This window comes from Staurois parvus, unplaced genomic scaffold (assembly GCF_062004578.1).
Source record: "Staurois parvus isolate SC_StPar_1 unplaced genomic scaffold, SC_StPar_1.0 ptg003403l, whole genome shotgun sequence".
NCBI lineage: Eukaryota > Metazoa > Chordata > Amphibia > Anura > Ranidae > Staurois > Staurois parvus.
In genome coordinates this window covers 14,641-34,615 of record NW_028321199.1, presented here as the reverse complement: position 1 = coordinate 34,615, position 19,975 = coordinate 14,641, and positions in this window count along the sequence as shown.

Sequence of the window (19,975 nt, the reverse complement as noted above, 5' to 3'; positions counted from 1 at the left end):
CAAGGAGATCAAGGTTCAGCAGAAACAAGGCACAAGGCAACATTATGCAAGGAATCCAAGCTGTCCAGCATCTCAGGTGTCTCATCACAGAAAAATGTCCTAAAATGGGTTACCTTGCACCCGCCCAGGCCAGGGACGCCATTTTTAAAGCTGAAGAGAAAATCAGACACATTCTTTGAACCAGGGAAAACATTGGGGGGGAACCCCTGAAAATCAGGGACATGGGGGGCATGTGGTCACCCTATCATACACCATTTCCTGAGAATGTGTAAACATCATAAAATGTCCTAAAATGTGTTACCTTGCACTCTCCCAGGCCGAGTATCGGCTGAAGATATCCATTAATCTGGCAAACTGGAAGTGCAAAGCCATGGCCTAAATAGGAAGTTCATGGGAGGAGCAAGGAGATCAAGGTTCACCGGAAACAAGGCAACTTTATCAGGAAGTGCAAAGCCATGGCCTAAATAGGAAGTTTATGGGAGGAGCAAGGAGATCAAGGTTCACCAGAAACAAGGAAACTTTATCAGGAAGTGCAAAGACATGGAAGTTCATGGGAGGAGCAAGGAGATCAAGGTTTACCAGAAACAAGGTGCAAGGCAAGATTATCCAAAGAATCCAAGCTGTCCAGCATCTCAGGTGGCTCATCACAGAAAAACGTCCTACAATGGGTTACCCTGCACCCGCCCAGGCCGGGTATCAGCTGGAGATATCCATTAATCTGGCAAACAGGAAGTGCAAAGCCATGGACTAAATAGGAAGTTAATGGGAGGAGCAAGGAGATCAAGGTTCAGTGGAAACAAGGCACAAGGAAAGATTATCCAAGGAATCCAAGCTGTCCAGCATCTCAGGTGGCTCAGCTGAAGAACCACTGCTGGGCGCAACAGAGGTCGTGGGTTCAAATCCCAGTCCTGACATAACACCTGAGCCTGGTCGCCCCATCATACACTGTTTTCTGAAAACGTGTAACATTGTAAAATCGGCATGTGGCATCATCAATAACCCCGGACACATCCAGGAGCAGACACACCCACAGGAACATGAACAACTACAGGACTGTTCATTGACCTTGTTGTGCGATCTCAGGAGCTGGGAGACAGCAGGAGAACTCAACTGAAACAGTAATAACTGTGAGACCTCAGGTGACCCCCACAAAGGAGAACGTTCCACCGCCCCATGGGAGATGAGCTTTGCCAGCTTTCCATGACTGACCTCCATCCAGTTACGACATCCCGAGGAGGCTGGAGAGAGGGGGTACCCCAGACACAAAATCTAAGCACATGAAGAACCCCCTTCCCCAGACTAGGACCTTTAGTATCCATAGTAAAGAAATAATTCTGCAATTATACCTAGTGGCGACCTCCCGAAAAACACATCAACACAAAAGTTTCTCCGACTGGGAATCATTGGGGCGATTACTGGGTGAGAGGGGAAAAAAAATCGAATTCTCCGGGAACAAACGGATCATTTAGGAATCTCTCGGCAGCGGCTGCAAAACACATTAAGACTTCATCCGAGTGCCAGAAATCCATTGTGTTTAATCTGCCTTCTGCAGCTGAGAATCACTCACAATCACTTATGTGTTCGTCCGCGGCGCGGGAGGGAGTGGTGTTAACACTTGCTGGCCGGGGATGGTGGAATTTCTGAGTGTAGAAGGCCATATAAATACTAGAAAACGCCATGCCAAGACGCTCTGTATAGTTAGGGTTGAGCGAAAGTTAGAGTTTTCATTACCCCCCCCCCCCCCCCCCCCCAGGAAAATGATGCCTTTCAAAATAATTTTTAAAATAGAACTTAAAATTACAAAATTAATATACAATAAAAAAATTTATAATGATTTAATAACATATATTTTTAATAATTCATAATGAGTCAATAATTATAATTTTTAAATCATTTAAAAAGGTTTAAAAAAGGAGTATGCCTTTTAAAAGTATTATTAGTTACTATAATTTAATGTATTAAACCCAATAGATTTAATAAAAAACATATAATTAAATAATTATAATTAAAAAAAAAAAAATTAAAACTGATTGATATATTATTGTAATTAAGTTTTCATCATAATCATTTCAAAGTTTATAATTATTTAATAGGATATAAATATATTATATTTAAGAAGAATAAGTCGGCAAAAATTATAATTCGGTAAAATGATGCCCTTTCTGCAAAACTCATTGGAGTTGATGGGAAAGGGGAAACGAATGTGGTCAACTAAATGGGGCTTACATCATTGCTATGATGAACTATATAAAATTCTATATTTCTAATAATAATTCATGATGAGTCAATAATTATATATTTTAAATAATTTAAAAAGGTTTAAAAATGAGTATGCCTTTAAAAAGTATTATTAGTTACTATAATTTAATGTATTAAACCCTAATGATTTAATACAAATTTGTAATTAAATAATTATAATTAAAAAAAAAAATTAAACAGATTGAAATGATAAAAACTTAATTATAATAATATATCAATGTTTATAATTATTTATTATTATTATTATACAGGATTTATATATTATTATTATTATTATTATTATACAGGATTTATATATTATTATTATTATACAGGATTTATATATTATTATTATTATTATTATACAGGATTTATGGCGCCAACGGTTTGCTCAGCACTTTACAATATAAAGGGAGACAATACAGCAACAATACAGTTCAATACAAGAGGGTTGGGGTTATAATATGATATAAATATATATCTAAAATATTTAAGAAAAATAAGTCGGCAAAGATTATTTGGTAAAATGATGCCCTTTTTGCAAAACTCATTGGAGTTGATGGGAAAGGGGAAACAAATATGGCCAACTAAATGGGACTTACATCATTGCTATGATTAACTATATCAAATTCTATATTTTTAATAATAATTCATAATGAGTCAATAATTATATTTTTTAAATAACTTAAAAAGGTTTAAAAATGCGTATGCCTTTAAAAAGTATTATTAGTTACTATAATTGAATGTATTAAACCCTATTGATTTAATAAAAATGTATAATTAATTCTAATTTAAAAAAAATTAAACAGATTGAAATGATTATGATTAAAACTTAATTATAATAATATATCAAAGTTTATAATTATTTAATATTATTATACAGGATTTATGGCGCCAACAGTTTGCTCAGCGCTTTACAATATAATGGGAGATAATACAGCAACAATACAGTTCAATATAAGAGCGTTGGGGTTATAATATGCTATAAAATATTCAAGAAGAAAAAGTCGGCAAAAATTATTATTCGGTAAAATTATGCCCTTTCTGCAAAATTCATTGGAGTTGATGGGAAAGGGGAAACAAATATTGTCAACTAAATGGGACTTATATCATTGCTATGATTAACTATATAAAATTCTATATTTTTAATAATAATTCAAAATGAGTCAATAATAATAATAATAATATATAAAAGTTTATAATTATTTAATATGATATAAATATCATTTAAAATATTTAGGATAAATAAGTTGCCAAAAAATATTATTCAGTAAAATTATGCCACCTAGATTGTAAGCTCTAACAAGCAAGGCCCTCTGTTTCCTCTTGTACCAAATTGTATTGTCACTGTAATGTCTGCCTTCCTTTTGTAAAGCGCTGCGCAAACTGTTGCCGCAATATAAATTGGACTTACATAGTTACTATAATTTAATATATAAAATTCTATAAATTCTATATTTTTAACAAAAATGTATAATTAAATTATTCTAATTTAAAAATAATTTAAATGGAAAGGATTATGATTATAACAAAATAAATCAGAATAATCTAATAAAATTATACCTTTCGGCAAAATACTTTGGAGTTGATGGGAAAGGAGAAACGAATATGGTCAACTAAAAACTGACTTACATAGTTGCTGTAATTAAATTTATAAAATTCTATATTTTTAATAATAATTCATAATGAATAAATTATATTTTTGAAATATTTTAACATGTTTAAAATGATTATGCCTTTAAAACTAATATAAGTTACTATAATTTAATATATTAAACTCTATATTTTTAATAATTTATTTGTAATAATTATATTTTAATATAACTTAAAATGTTCAAAAAGATTATCCCTTTAAAAGTGATTACTTTATCACATCAGGAGAGCGTGATCAGGACCGAACAAATAATTCCACCTTGTGGCACCATCACAAAAAGGTTTGCAACAAAAAATATATAATAATATATCAAAGTTTATAATTATATGATATAAATATAATTTAAAATATTTAGGATGCGTAAGTCCTTAAGAATTATTTGGTAAAATTATGCCTTTGGCAAAATGCACTGAAGTTGATGGGAAAGGCAAGATGATCAACTACCTTGGACTTATATAATTGCTTTAGTTAAATAAAAAAAAAAAAAATTAAATATAATTTATAATGAATTCATAAAGAATTATAATTTTTAAAATGTTTAAAATGATTATGCCTTTAAAAACTAATATTTGAGAATATTATGCCTTTTGGCAAAACGCATTGGAGTGGATGGGGAAGGCAAAATGAATGTGGTCAACTACCTTGGACTTAATTGCTATAATTAGATATATAATATTCTATATTTTTTTTTATATAAGTTATAATGAAAATATAATTATAATTTTTAAAAAATCTAAACTGTTTCAATTAAAAAAATTATTATTCAGTATAGTATGCCCTTTGACAAAACGCATTGGAGTTGATGGGGAAAGTGACATTTATTAAGATCAGCTATTTTGGCCTTGTTCTTGTGCATTATTTTATGAATTTTGTTTTTTCTACAGACAAAAATTAACAAAAAACCTTAGATCAAAAATAAGTACAAATACAAAAAACACCGTGTGAAATAAAGTAAAACTACTCTTAACTGCCCCCACCCCGCAAAAAAATACACCCTCTAAATCAGCATTTGGCCTACTTCATGGCGCAGTATGACTCTGATCCACGCAGTGCCTTCAGCATTCAGGAGAAGATGGAGGTCTACCTTCTGCCCTCTGCCATACTGCTGGAGCCAAAAGGTGGGGCTCTTATGTGAAGAGGGGACTGTTCAAGTGGAGGCTCAGTGATGGAGGGGGCTGTGCAATTTCGGGGTGCTCAGTGATGATAGGGAGGACGGTGTGATGGTGTACTCTGATGTGAGGGGGGCCAACTGATGTATAGGAGGTGACTCTGGGATAGAGAGCTCTCATGTATAGGGGAGCCTCTGATGTGATGGGGGACGTCAGACATGAATGATTGACATGAAGGGGTGACTGGTGTGATGAGGGGGGACCTGGTTGTAAGACCTCTGATGTCATAGGGGAACCGCTGATGTCACGAGGAAACCACCGATGTGATGGAGGGGACCTTTGACATATTGGGGGACCTCTGTCATGGGGGAACCCCTGATGTCACGAGGAAACCACTGATGTGATGAGGGGGGGACCTTTGACATGTTGGGGAACCTCTGAGGTCATGGGGGAACCCCTGTCACAAGGAAACCTCTGATGTGATGGAGGGGCCTTTGACATATTGGGGGACCTCTGAGGTCATGGGGTAACCCCTGATGTCACGAGGAAACCACTGATGTGATGGGGGGGACCTTTAACATGTTGGGGAGCCTCTGAGATCATGGGGGAACCCCTGACGTCACGAAGAAAACGATGTGATGTGGGGACCTTTGACATGTTGGGGAGCCTCCAAGATCATGGAGTAACCCCTGATGTCACGAGGAAACCACAGATGTGATGGGGGGGACCTTTGAAATGTTGGGGAACCTCTGAGGTCATGGGGGAAACCCTGTCACAAGGAAACATCTGATGTGATGGAGGGGCCTTTGACATATAAGGGGACCTCTGGGGTCATGGGGGAACCCCTGATGTGATGGGGGGCCTTTGACATATTGGGGGACCTCTGAGGTCATGGGGGAACCCCTGATGTCATGAGGAAACCACTGATGTGATGAGGGGGGGGACCTTTGACTTATTGAGGGACCTATGGTGTCACGAGGAAACCACTGTGATGAGGGGGGACCTTTGACATGTTGGGGAGCCTCTGAGATCATGAGGGAACCCCTGATGTCACGAGGAAACCACTGATGTGATGGGGGGGACCTTTGACATGTTAGGGAGACTCCGAGATCATGGGGTAACCCCTGATGTCACGAGGAAACCACTGATGTGATGGGGGGACCTTTGACATGTTGGGGAACCTGTGAGATCATGGGGTAACCCGTTACGAGGAAACCATTGATGTGATGGGGGGACCTTTGACATGTTGGGGAGCCTCCGAGATCATGGGGTAACCTCTGATGTCACGAGGAAACCACTGATGTGATGGGGGGACCTTTGACATGTTGGGGAACCTCTGAGGTCATGGGGGAACCCGTCACGAGAAAACCATTGATGTGATGGGGGGACCTTTGACATGGGGAACCTCCAAGGTCACGGGGGAACTCCTGATGTCACGAGGAAACCACTGATGTGATGGGGGGAACCTTTGACATGTTGGGGAACCTCTGAGGTCATGGGGGAACCCCTGTCACAAGGAAACCTCTGATGTGATGGAGGGGCCTTTGACATATTAGGGGACTTCTGATGTCATGGGGGAACCCCTGATGTCACGAGGAAACCACTGATGTGATGGGGGGACCTTTGACATGTTGGAGAGCCTCTGAGATCATGGGGTAACCCCTGATGTCATGAGGAAACCACTGATGTGATGGGGGGGGAGACCTTTGACATGTTGGGGAACCTCCAAGGTCATGGGGGAAACCCTGATGTCATGAGGAAACCACTGGTGTGATAGGGGGGGATCTTTGACATGTTGGGGAGCCTCCAAGATCATGGAGGAACCCCTGATGTCACGAGGAAACCACTGATATGATGGGGGAACCTTTGACATGTTGGGGAGCCTCTGAGATCATGGGGTAACCCCTGTCACGAGGAAACCACTGATATGATGGGGGAACCTTTGACATGTTGGGGAGCCTCTGAGATCATGGGGTAACCCCTGATGTCACGAGGAAACCACTGATGTGATGGGGGGGGACCTTTGACATGTTGGGGAGCCTCTGAGATCATGGGGTAACCCCTGTCACGAGGAAACCACTGATATGATGGGGGAACCTTTGACATGTTGGGGAGCCTCTGAGATCATGGGGTAACCCCTGATGTCACGAGGAAACCACTGATGTGATGGGGGGAGACCTTTGACATGTTGGGGAACCTCTGAGGTCACGGGAAAACTCCTGTCACGAGGAAACCACTAATGTGATGGGAGGACCCTTTCTTCTTACAGGAAAATTTAGCAGCAGGCTGGAAAATTGCCCGAAAAGCCGATTGTCACCCTTTAGATCATTAAAAGCAACGCAAGACATAAAATCGGAAGAACGGTTTCCCAGCCTTCGTGTTCATCATTTCCTTTCCCATGGAGGACAGGGAAGGATCATCTCACAGCACAGACTACAATGTACTAAAATCCACAATCGGTAATAGTGAGGCCCTCATCATACCAAGTTGCGGGTAAATCTACAGGACACTGCGCACAGATTGTACAATCACATTGTAACAAATTGCATCATGAATGGTCATTTTAAGACCTCTTTGTGAGCCAATTGCTCATACAGCAGATCGTTTTAGAGGAAATCAGCAGAGACTCTAATCCGCACAGTTGGAATTTTCGAGGTATTTTTTCCTCTGCTCCTTGTACATGCACCATAGATCTTACAAACAGATTATCTTTCCAATCAAATTGGTAAGATCAACCATGTGCAAATCTATCCCAGGTCTGGCCAACACCATTTCATGTCTGCAGGCCTCCTGATGGTCTGATGGAACAGACTGGAATTATTTCCTTCTCCTTCACGGTCGGATATTTCTCGGTTTCATTTTTTGGTGTTAGAGGATATAATCTGTCATTGTTCTCAGGCCAGATCCAGTGTGTGCTGCACAGCATGTGACCCAGGCATGCTACTACTCAGCTCAGGGGGAGAGAGAGGGGCTCAGCGCAAAATCCGCATCCTGCAGGAGGAAAAGAATTCAGGAGACACCAAGGGAAGGACAGATATGTAAAGGGAGAGATAAACAAAGGCAGAGGTACAACCAGAGCCTAATAAGGCAAGACAGAGCAGGAGACAGGGGGAGAGAGAGACAGCAGGAGACAGGGGGGAGAGAGAGACAGCAGGAGACGGGGGGGAGAGAGACAGCAGGAGACAGGGGGAGAGAGAGACAGCAGGAGACAGGGGGGAGAGAGAGACAGCAGGAGACAGGGGGGAGAGAGAGACAGCAGGAGACAGGGAGGAGAGAGACAGCAGGAGACAGGGGGGAGAGAGAGACAGCAGGAGACAGGGGGGAGAGAGAGACAGCAGGAGACGGGGGAGAGAGAGACAGCAGGAGACAGGGGGGAGAGAGAGACAGCAGGAGACAGGGGGGAGAGAGAGACAGCAGGAGACGGGGGAGAGAGAGACAGCAGGAGACAGGGGGGAGAGAGAGACAGCAGGAGACAGGGAGGAGAGAGACAGCAGGAGACAGGGGGGAGAGAGAGACAGCAGGAGACAGGGGGGAGAGAGAGACAGCAGGAGACGGGGGAGAGAGAGACAGCAGGAGATGGGAGAGAGAGAGAGACAGCAGGAGACAGGGGGGGACAGCAGGGGGCAGGGGGAGAGAGAGACAGCAGGAGACAGGGGGGAGAGAGAGACAGCAGGAGACAGGGTGGAGAGAGAGACAGCAGGAGACGGGGGAGAGAGAGACAGCAGGAGACAGGGGGGAGAGAGAGACAGCAGGAGACAGGGGGGAGAGAGAGACAGCAGGAGACGGGGGGAGAGAGAGACAGCAGGAGACGGGAGAGAGAGAGACAGCAGGAGACGGGAGAGAGAGAGAGACAGCAGGAGACAGGGGGGGACAGCAGGGGGCAGGGGGAGAGAGACAGCAGGAGACGGGGGAGAGAGAGATAGCAGGAGACAGGGGAGAGAGAGAGACAGCAGGAGACAGGGAGAGAAAGATAGCAGGAGACAGGGGGGAGAGAAAGATAGCAGGAGACGGGGAGAGAGAGACAGCAGGAGACAGGGGGGGGGCAGCAGGAGACAGGGGGTGGGCAGCAGGAGAGGGGGGGGAGAGACAGCAGGAGACAGGGGGGAGAGAGAGACAGCAGGAGACGGGGAGAGAGAGACAGCAGGAGACGGGGGGAGAGGCAGAGAGAGACAGCAGGAGACGGGGTAGAGAGAGGCAGAGAGAGAGAGAGCAGGAGACGGGGTAGAGAGAGGCAGAGAGAGAGAGAACGAGAGAGAGAGAACAAGAGAGAGAACAAGAGAGAGTGGGAGACGGGGTAGAGAGAGGCAGAGAGAGAGAGAGAGAGAACGAGAGAGAGAACAAGAGAGAGCAGGAGACGGGGTAGAGAGAGGCAGAGAGAGAGCAGGAGACAGGGTAGAGAGAGGCAGAGAGAGAGAGAGAGAGAGAGAGAGAGGGAGAGAGAGGGAGAGAGAGGGAGACAGGGTAGAGAGAGAGAGAGAGAGAACGAGAGAGAGAACGAGAGAGAGAACAAGAGAGAGTAGGAGACAGGGTAGAGAGAGAGGCAGAGAGAGAGAGAGCAGGAGACGGGGTAGAGAGAGGCAGAGAGAGAGAGAACGAGAGAGAGAGAACGAGAGAGAGAACAAGAGAGAGCAGGAGGCGGGGTAGAGAGAGGCAGAGAGAGAGAGAGGCAGAGAGAGAGAGAGAGAGAGAGAGAGAGAGAGAGAGAGAGAGAGAACGAGAGAGAGAACAAGAGAGAGCAGGAGACAGGGTAGAGAAAGGCAGGGAGAGGGACAAAAAAGAGGAACAGAGAGATAGAGAAGAGAGAGAGAGAGAAAAGAGGGGAAAGTGACACAAAGAGAGAGGGGAAGGAGAGGGAGAGAGGGGGGGGATAGTGGAGAGAGGGGGGGGGGGGTAGGGGAGGGAAAGAGATGGAGCAAGTGAGGAGAAAGAGAGGAGAAAGAGAGGAGAGGGGGGAGAAAGAAAAGCGAGAGAAAGAGGAGAGAGAGAAAAAGAGAGGGGGGGGGAGAGGGAAAGAGTGAGTCAGTCTATACCACCCCTTACTGTGATGACATTCCTAGACTCCTCTCTTATCCCCTTTATATTATCCTTTACCCCCAATAATGTCTGAGGAGTTATTATTTCTACACCCTCCAACCCATAATAACCATCAATTGCCTTGGCAAAGCTAACATGTATTTGGTCCTGCAAGAAAAATTTATTTGAATTGAACTGAAGTGCACAGAGAGAAATAGAAACCATGAGAAAAAAAAGAAAAAAAGAAAAGGAGAGAGAGAGAGGGGGGGGGGGGGGGAGAGGGAGAGAGAGAAAGTGAGATCGAGTTAGCAAGAATGAGAAAGAGAGGAGAAGCTATAAAGAGTGAGAAAGATATAGAGAAAAAGGAGAGAGAGAGAGAGAGAGAAGGAGAGAGAAGGAGGGGGAAGGAGAGGGAAAGAAAGGAAAGAAAGAAAGGAAAGAAAGAAAGGAAAGAAAGGAAAGAAAGAAAGGAAAGAAAGGAAAGAAAGGAAAGAAAGGAAAGAAAGGAAAGAAAGGAAAGAAAGGAAAGAAAGGAAAGAAAGAAAGGAAAGAAAGGAAAGAAAGGAAAGAAAGGAAAGAAAGGAAAGAAAGAAAGGAAAGAAAGGACAGAAAGGAAAGAAAGGAAAGAAAGGAAAGAAAGGAAAGAAAGGAAAGAAAGAAAGGAAAGAAAGGAAAGAAAGGAAGAAAGAAAGAAAGAAAGAAAGAAAGAAAGAAAGAAAGAAAGAAAGAAAGAAAGAAAGAAAGAAAGAAAGAAAGAAAGAAAGAAAGAAAGAAAGAAAGAAAGAAAGAAAGAAAGAAAGAAAGAGACAAGGAATAGAGGGGGAAAGAGAGCAAGACAGAGATAAAGAAAGAATGAGTGAGCTAGAAAGGGAAAATGTGAGAAAGAAAAAGAGCAAGAGAGAAAGATTGAGTGAGAGAGAGAAAAGAAAGAGGAAAAGAAAGAAAAAAAGAGAGGAAAGAAAAGCGAGAGGAAAAAAGTATAGAGAAAAGAAAAGAGAAAAGAAAAGAGAACAGAGAGAAAAAAAGAGAGGAAAGAAAGAGGGGGAAAAAAGAGAAAAGTAAGAAAAAAGAAAAAGAAAGGAGGAAAGAAAGAGGAAAGAAAGGAAAGAAATAGAAAAAAAGAAAAAGAAAGAGGAAAGAAATAGAAAGAAAAGCAAAAAGAAAGAGAAAAGAAAAAAGGAGGAAATAAAGAGAAAAGAAAGAGAAAAAAAGAGAAAAGAAAAAAGGAGGAAAGAAAGAGGAAAGAAAAGAAGAAAAAAATGAAAAGAACAGAAAAAGAGGAAATTCCGTCCAATAGCAGGCCTCCTGTGACACACTAGGAGGAGCAGACCCAGTTGGAGGATAGAGGGGATCAGGAGGCGGACCCGGTGGGGGTGTGAAGTTTGGAAAGTTTGGAGAGTTGGGGAAGTGTAAACAGTCGTTCCTGGGTGTCCCGGATCACAGGGACTCTGACTGACAGCTGGTCGCAGGACACAAAGTCTCCCCCACTTTCCACCCACTGAGATCCTGGAGGGAACAATCCCACTTTGTTTCTGAGGCTCAGTGAGAAGTGCTGTGAGTATCTCTTATCTATTTACACATCTGGTTTGTAGACCGTTACTGTGCTGCCCTCAGCAATGGCTTCCATATACCATAATCCAGAGAACTGCTGAGTACAACCTGTCTGTATGTTGGCTTATACACGCCACAAAGTAACCCTTGCCGGGTCAAAGCGCAGCAACTTCAAAAAGCAACCGCCCCGGGTCACAAACTGGCTTGTATCCTGGGAATCTGCAAATGTTGCAACAAAAGTCAACAAGACAAAGTAACAAACAGAAAAAACTAACAAACGCTTTATCTACAGACACAGACGCAAAGGCGTCCCAGTGACACCGCGTATCACTCTGTAATGTAAATGTGTCTTTATGTTTGTATTTTATTGTATTTGTTGGCATTTGCAGATCGGTTAGTTTTTCTAAGCGAAAAAAGGGTATTTACAAAAATATTTAAAACTGCAAAAAAAAAAAAAATATATATATATATATATATTTTTTTTTTTACAGTTATAAGATCAGTTCGGGTTTCTAAGCAAAAGAAGTGTATTTACAAAAATATTTAAAACTAAAAAAAAACAAACTAATATATATATATATATATATATATATATATATATATATATATTTTTTTTTTTTTTTTTTACAGTTTTAAGATCGGTTCGGGTTTCTAAGCAAAAAAAGTGTATTTACAAAAACATTTAAAGCTGTAAAAAGAAACAAAAAAAAAAAATATATATATATATATTTTTTTTTTTTTCTTTTTACAGTTGTAAATATTTTTGTAAATACACTTTTTTTGCTTAGAAACTCGAACCGATCTTAAAACTGTAAAAAAAATATATAATTTTTTCTTTACAGTTTTAAGATCAGTTCGAACCAATACACTTCTTTTGCTTAGAAACACGAACCGATCTTAAAACTGTAAAAAATTTTTTATATATATATATATATATATATATATATATATATATATACACATATAAAAATAATAATATATATAAAAAATAAATAAATAATGTGTATATATATATATATATATATATATATATATATATATATATATATATATTCTTATTTTTTATTTTTCTTTATAACCGTTATAATTGATTTACATTTATTAAAATAACTTACGTGACAGCTGATACCTACTTGAGGTATTTCATGGTTGAAGTATTTCTCAGTCGGTTGGTGCTGAGGGACAGGATTTTCAATATGAGGAACACGGGGACAGGACCTCTGGGGGAGGAAAAGTCAAAGCTGACTTTAGAAAGTGATATTCTACCAAAAGAGTAGTTGATGCTTGAGCAGACTTCCAGCAGAGGTGGTGAGTCAGTCAAAAGAAAGCAAACTTATACATACATGGAACCACCATAAATCTGTACTATGGAACCTTCCGTATAGGCTGGTGATAGATCTATAGCAGGGGTGGGCAACTGTGGCCCTCCAGCTGTTGGTGAACTACAAGTCCCATCATGCCTCTGCCTTTGGAAGTCATGCTTATAACTGTCAGTTTTGCAATGCCTCATGGGACTTGTAGTTGTACAACAGCTGGAGGGCCACAGTTGCCCACTCCTGATCTATAGGATCTGAAGGACTTGCGGACAGATGTCCACATACAAATGCAACAAAAGCCTTCAGATCCGCCTTGGTTCCTATATAAATGGCTCCAAGATATAGCCGTGTCACCATCAAAGTCAATATGCCGAAGAAGAATCGTGTTCTATGCAACGTGACAAAACAAAATATTGGAGGTAGGAGTGCACATACAGAGCAAACAGATGAAGGTCCTCAAGGTGAACCTTTACGATGGGGACTTCTTATAAAGGGGGCGGGGAGTTGTAGCTCTCGGGTCTTCCCATCTCAGGAGAATTGTAGAGTTAAGAAAATCTAGAAATTGCTACAAATTCCGTTCTAAAGCCCTTTGTGTTCACAAATCCAGAGCCGTGTTTCTCCACCAGGGTTCCATGGAACACTAGAGTTCCTCTGCAGGGGTCTCCAAACTTTGGCCCTCCAGCTTATGAAGTACTGCAAGTCCCATCATGCCTCTGCCTCTGGGAGTCTTGCCTGTTGCTGTGAGATTCTTGCAAGGCCTCATGGGACTTGCAGTTGTGGGCCATGGTTTGGAGAATCCCTCTCTAGAGAATGGTCTCCAAACTGTGGAGTAGGGGTCAGATGTGGCCCATTGCTTTGCTTGTCCTTATCTGGCCCTTAGAGCACTTTTCCTTCCGCTGACACCAAAAATGGGTCATAATTCCTGGTACTGACATCAACAGGCACTATTCCTCCCACTGTCACCAACATTGGGGCACTATTCCTCCCACTGACACCAACATTGGGGCACTATTCCTCCTACTGACACGAATGTTGGGGCACTATTCCTCCCACTGACACCAACATTGGGGCACTATTCCTCCCACTGACACCAACATTGGGGCACTATTCCTCCCACTGACACAAATGTTGGGGCACTATTCCTCCTACTGACACGAATGTTGGGGCACTATTCCTCCCACTGATACCAATGATGGGGCACTATTCCTTCCACTGACACCAATGATGGGGCACTATTCCTCCCACTGACACCAACATTGGGGCACTGTTCCTCCCACTGACACCAAAGATGGGGCACTATTCCTCCCACTGACACCAACATTGGGGCACTATACCTCCCACTGTCACCAACATTGGGGCACTATTCCTCCTACTGACACGAATGTTGGGGCACTATTCCTCCCACTGACACCAGCATTGGGGCACTATTCCTCCCACTGACACCAACATTGGGGCACTATTCCTCCCATTGTATTCCTCCCACTGACACCAACATTGGGGCACTATTCCTCCTACTGTCACGGACATTGGGGCACTGTTCCCCCTATTGTATTCCTCCCATTGACACCAACATTAGGGCAATATTTCTCCCACTGACACGAACATTGGGGCACTTTTCCTTCCACTGACACCAACATTGGGGCACTATTCCTCACACTGACTCCAACATTGGGGCACTATTCCTCACACTGACTCCAACATTGGGGCGCTATTTCTCCCACTGACACCAACATTGGGGCACTATTCCTCCTACTGACAAGGATATTGGGGCACTATTTCTCCCAATGACACCAAAATTGGGGCACTATTCCTCCCACTGACACCAAAGATGGGCCACTATTTCTCAAACTGACACCAGCAACAGGGCACTATTCCTCCCACTTACACCAACCATGGGGCACTATTCCTCCTTCTGACACCAACAGTGTTGCACTATTCTGCCCCCTAATACCAAAGATGCATTTTTTACTCCCATTGACACCAGGACAATGTCTACTCCCACTGGTCACAATCCGGTCCCTCTAAGGTCTAAGGCTAGTAAACTAGTTTGGAGACCCCTGCTCTGGAACAGCCTTTCTCAACCATTTCACCCCAGAGGAACCCTTTAAATACTTTTCAGGTCTCAGGGAACCCTGTTGAGATTAGTCCATCAGGAGTCATTAGGAAGAATTCCCCCTTACATTGGTGGGCAATAGGAAGAATGCCCCCCTTACATTGGTGGTCAGTAGAAGGAAAGACCCCCTTACATTGCTGATCAGTAGGAGAAATGCCCCCCTAACAGTGGTCATCAGTAGGAAGAATGCCCCCCCCTTACATTGGTGGTCGGTAAAAGGAAGGACCCCCTGACATTGGTGGTCGGTAGAAGGAAGGATCCCCTTACATTGGTGGTCAGTAGGAGGAATGTCCCTCTAACATTGGACATCAGCAGAAAGAATGCCCCCCTTACATTGGTGGTCAGTAGGAGGCATGTTCCCCTAACATTGGACATTAGTATGAAGAATGTCCCCCTAACATTGGACATCAGTAGGAAGAATGCCCCCCTTACATTGGTGGTCAGTAGGAGGAATTCCCCCCTAACATTAGTGATCAGTAGGAGGAATCCCTCCCTTACATTGGTGGTCGGTAGAAGGAAGGACCCCCTTACATTGGTGGTCAGTAGGAGGAATTCCCCCCTTGCATTGGTGGTTGGTAGAAGGAAGGACCCCCTTACATTGGTGGTGAGTAGGAGGAATGTCCCCCTAACATTGGTCATCAGTAGAAAGAATGCCCCCCTTACATTGGTGATCAGTAGGAGGAATGACCCCCTTACAGTCGTGGTTAGAATGCTACTCATGCAGTCAGCTAAATCATTGGTGTCATGCTACTGGCTATTTCATTTGGGGAGGGACCTAGAAATATGGAGTTACCACCAGATAGGAGGGTAATCAGCCACAACTCAAGGAACCCCTAACAGCCTCTGTTGGAACCCTGGTTGAGAATGGCTGCTCTAGACCTTGCTCGGGTTTCCTTGAGCTGTGGTTAACTGACCTCCAATCTGTTGGCGTCTGCAGAATTTTGGGTCCAAAACTACTTGGCAGATCTTTTTTAGCCATATGTAAAGGTAGAATTCTGACCATCACTGTAAGGGGGGGAAAGGTTTCCCACTGACCACCAACGGATAAGTCATTCTTCCAACTGACCCCCATTTAATTCATTTTAGAAGGGGTTCCCCCAGACCTTAACATTTTTTCAAAGGGTTCTTATGGAGTAAAAAGGTTGAGAAAGGCTGATCCAGAGGAACAAAAACTACCTACAAATAGAAGAGACCACCTGGATGTTCCATGTTCCTTCTGTGGACGGACGAGATGCTGTTGGGCAGAAATATACAATTATGGACAAGTCACTCCATAGGAAAGCCAATATCTTATCCTAACTGTGAAGCATGGTGAAGGAAGCTCATGATTTCAGGCTGGCCAGGACAGAGTGGGGAATGTCATGGCTGTGGTTGGCCACCTGGAACTAAATAGAAGTTGGGTCATGCAACAAGACAAGGGGCATGGAACTCTGTTTCAGAGGGTGGCCAGTCCGGTCCCAAGAGGGAAGTTTCTTTCCAGGATAGCAAGTCCCTAATCTTTTGAACCTTTTCCTACCGCTCGTTACTTTCCATAACAAGTGGGGTCTCTCTCCCTACACTAGTCAAACGCCAGAAGAGCGCCAAATCCCAGGGACAGGGACTTAAATCGACCCTGCTGTCCCAAGATGACCGCTGTGGGTCACATGGGCACAGTGTAGCCAACCAGAATGCTGCTCCATTGATGCAGGAAACCATGGAGAAACGTTTCTTTTGGACGTCCTCTCCAGGCCAAGGTGCCACTCGACTTGAGCTGCACCTGCAGTGGAGAAAACAAACTGCACCTGCCTACAGACTGAATGAGACCCCGCCCTCTTTGTTCCAACACGCCCCATATGGAAATTTGCTTGGGGGTGGGACGGTCACAAAGGGAGAAGCTCTTGCTGGGCTCCTTTGACTAAAAAAGTAAGAATGCTCTACAAAGCCAACACCAAGGGTGCAATTTTATACATATTAATTCAATCAAAATGTAAATTGTTCCCCTTTTTACGATATTATCAGGAACCTGTCATAAGTGAAACATGTAGATGCCTGTCTCTCAAAACGTGGAGGCCCCCCGCCTCTGGAAACGTGGAGGGCCCCCCGCCTCTGGAAACGTGGAGGGCCCCCGCCTCTGGAAACGTGGAGGGCCCCCGCCTCTGGAAACGTGGAGGGCCCCCGCCTCTGGAAACGTGGAGGCCCCCCGCCTCGGGAAACGTGGAGGGCCCCCGTCTCGGGAAACGTGGAGGCCCCCCGCCTCTGGAAACGTGGAGGGCCCCCCGCCTCTGGAAACGTGGAGGGCCCCCCGCCTCTGGAAACGTGGAGGGCCCCCCGCCTCTGGAAACGTGGAGGGCCCCCCGCCTCTGGAAACGTGGAGGGCCCCCCGCCTCTGGAAACGTGGAGGGCCCCCCGCCTCTGGAAACGTGGAGGGCCCCCCGCCTCTCGAAACGTGGAGGCCCCCGCCTCTCGAAACGTGGAGGCCCCCCGCCTCTCGACACGTGGAGGAGCCTGTCTCTCGAAACACAGAGGAGCCCGTCTCTCGAAACACAGAGGAGCCCGTCTCTCGAAACACAGAGGAGCCCGTCTCTCGAAACACGGAGGAGCCCGTCTCTCGAAACACAGAGGAGCCCGTCTCTCGAAACACAGAGGAGCCCGTCTCTCGAAACACGGAGGAGCCCGTCTCTCGAAACACGGAGGAGCCCGTCTCTCGAAACACAGAGGAGCCCGTCTCTCGAAACACAGAGGAGCCCGTCTCTCGAAACACGGAGGAGCCCGTCTCTCGAAACACGGAGGAGCCCGTCTCTCGAAACACGGAGGAGCCCGTCTCTCGAAACACGGAGGAGCCCGTCTCTCGAAACACGGAGGAGCCCGTCTCTCGAAACACAGAGGAGCCCGTCTCTCGAAACACAGAGGAGCCCGTCTCTCGAAACACAGAGGAGCCCGTCTCTCGAAACACAGAGGAGCCCGTCTCTCGAAACACAGAGGAGCCCGTCTCTCGAAACACAGAGGAGCCCGTCTCTCGAAACACAGAGGAGCCCGTCTCTCAAAACACAGAGGAGCCCGTCTCTTGAAACACAGAGGAGCCCGTCTCTCGAAACACAGAGGAGCCCGTCTCTCGAAACACGGAGGAGCCCGTCTCTCGAAACACGGAGGAGCCCGTCTCTCGAAACACAGAGGAGCCCGTCTCTCGAAACACAGAGGAGCCCGTCTCTCGAAACACAGAGGAGCCCGTCTCTCGAAACACAGAGGAGCCCGTCTCTCGAAACACAGAGGAGCCCGTCTCTCAAAACACAGAGGAGCCCGTCTCTCGAAACACAGAGGAGCCCGTCTCTCGAAACACAGAGGAGCCCGTCTCTCAAAACGTGGAGGAGCCCGTCTCTCGAAACACAGAGGAGCCCGTCTCTCGAAACGTGGAGGAGCCCGTCTCTCGAAACACAGAGGAGCCCGTCTCTCGAAACACAGAGGAGCCCGTCTCTCGAAACACAGAGGAGCCCGTCTCTCGAAACACAGAGGAGCCCGTCTCTCGAAACACAGAGGAGCCCGTCTCTCGAAACACAGAGGAGCCCGTCTCTCGAAACACAGAGGAGCCCGTCTCTCGAAACACAGAGGAGCCCGTCTCTCGAAACACAGAGGAGCCCGTCTCTCAAAACGTGGAGGAGCCCGTCTCTCGAAACACAGAGGAGCCCGTCTCTCGAAACGCGGAGGAGCCCGTCTCTCGAAACACAGAGGAGCCCGTCTCTCGAAACACAGAGGAGCCCGTCTCTCGAAACACAGAGGAGCCCGTCTCTCGAAACACAGAGGAGCCCGTCTCTCGAAACACAGAGGAGCCCGTCTCTTGAAACACAGAGGAGCCCGTCTCTCGAAACACAGAGGAGCCCGTCTCTCGAAACACGGAGGAGCCCGTCTCTCGAAACACGGAGGAGCCCGTCTCTCGAAACACAGAGGAGCCCGTCTCTCGAAACACAGAGGAGCCCGTCTCTCGAAACACAGAGGAGCCCGTCTCTCGAAACACAGAGGAGCCCGTCTCTCGAAACACAGAGGAGCCCGTCTCTCGAAACACAGAGGAGCCCGTCTCTCGAAACACAGAGGAGCCCGTCTCTCGAAACACAGAGGAGCCCGTCTCTCAAAACGTGGAGGAGCCCGTCTCTCGAAACACAGAGGAGCCCGTCTCTCGAAACGTGGAGGAGCCCGTCTCTCGAAACACAGAGGAGCCCGTCTCTCGAAACACAGAGGAGCCCGTCTCTCGAAACACAGAGGAGCCCGTCTCTCGAAACACAGAGGAGCCCGTCTCTTGAAACACAGAGGAGCCCGTCTCTCGAAACATAGAGGAGCCCGTCTCTCGAAACACAGAGGAGCCCGTCTCTCGAAACACAGAGGAGCCTGTCTCTCGAAACATGGAGATGCCCGCCTATTGAAACATGGAGGCGCCCATCTCTCGAAACATGGAGGCGCCCGCCTCTCAAAATACAGAGATGCCCGGCTCTCAAAACACGGAGGAGCCTGTCTCTTGAAACATGGAGATGCCAGTCTCTCGAAACACATGGGAGCCCACTTCTCGAACCATGGAGGCGACCATCTCTTGAACCATGGAGGCGACCATCTCTCGAACCATGGAGGCGACCATCTCTCATAACATGGAGGCGACAATCTCTCGAACCATGGAGGCGACCATCTCTCCTAGTAGTCAGCTTGGAAAGAAGAACTTGCGAATTGATCCTTCAGCATGGTGGAAGTGTTAAAGCCAGAGAGTCAGCATTACAGCCAGGGAACGAACATTTCCAAAATGAAATCTGCCATGAATTTCTTTTGTGAGGAGTTCCCTTTAAGCATTTGTTTGGAGCTGGTGCCTGGTGATCACATGACCACATCCACTGCTGGAGAGCCTGAAGTTGCTGATAAGGATGAGAGTTCCATGGAGTTTATCTTCAGCTGTTGGTCCCTAAGGCAGACAGAGAACATCCTTTCCAGAGCCACCCAGTCCCTGGCGGTCATAGTTTCCATGGTG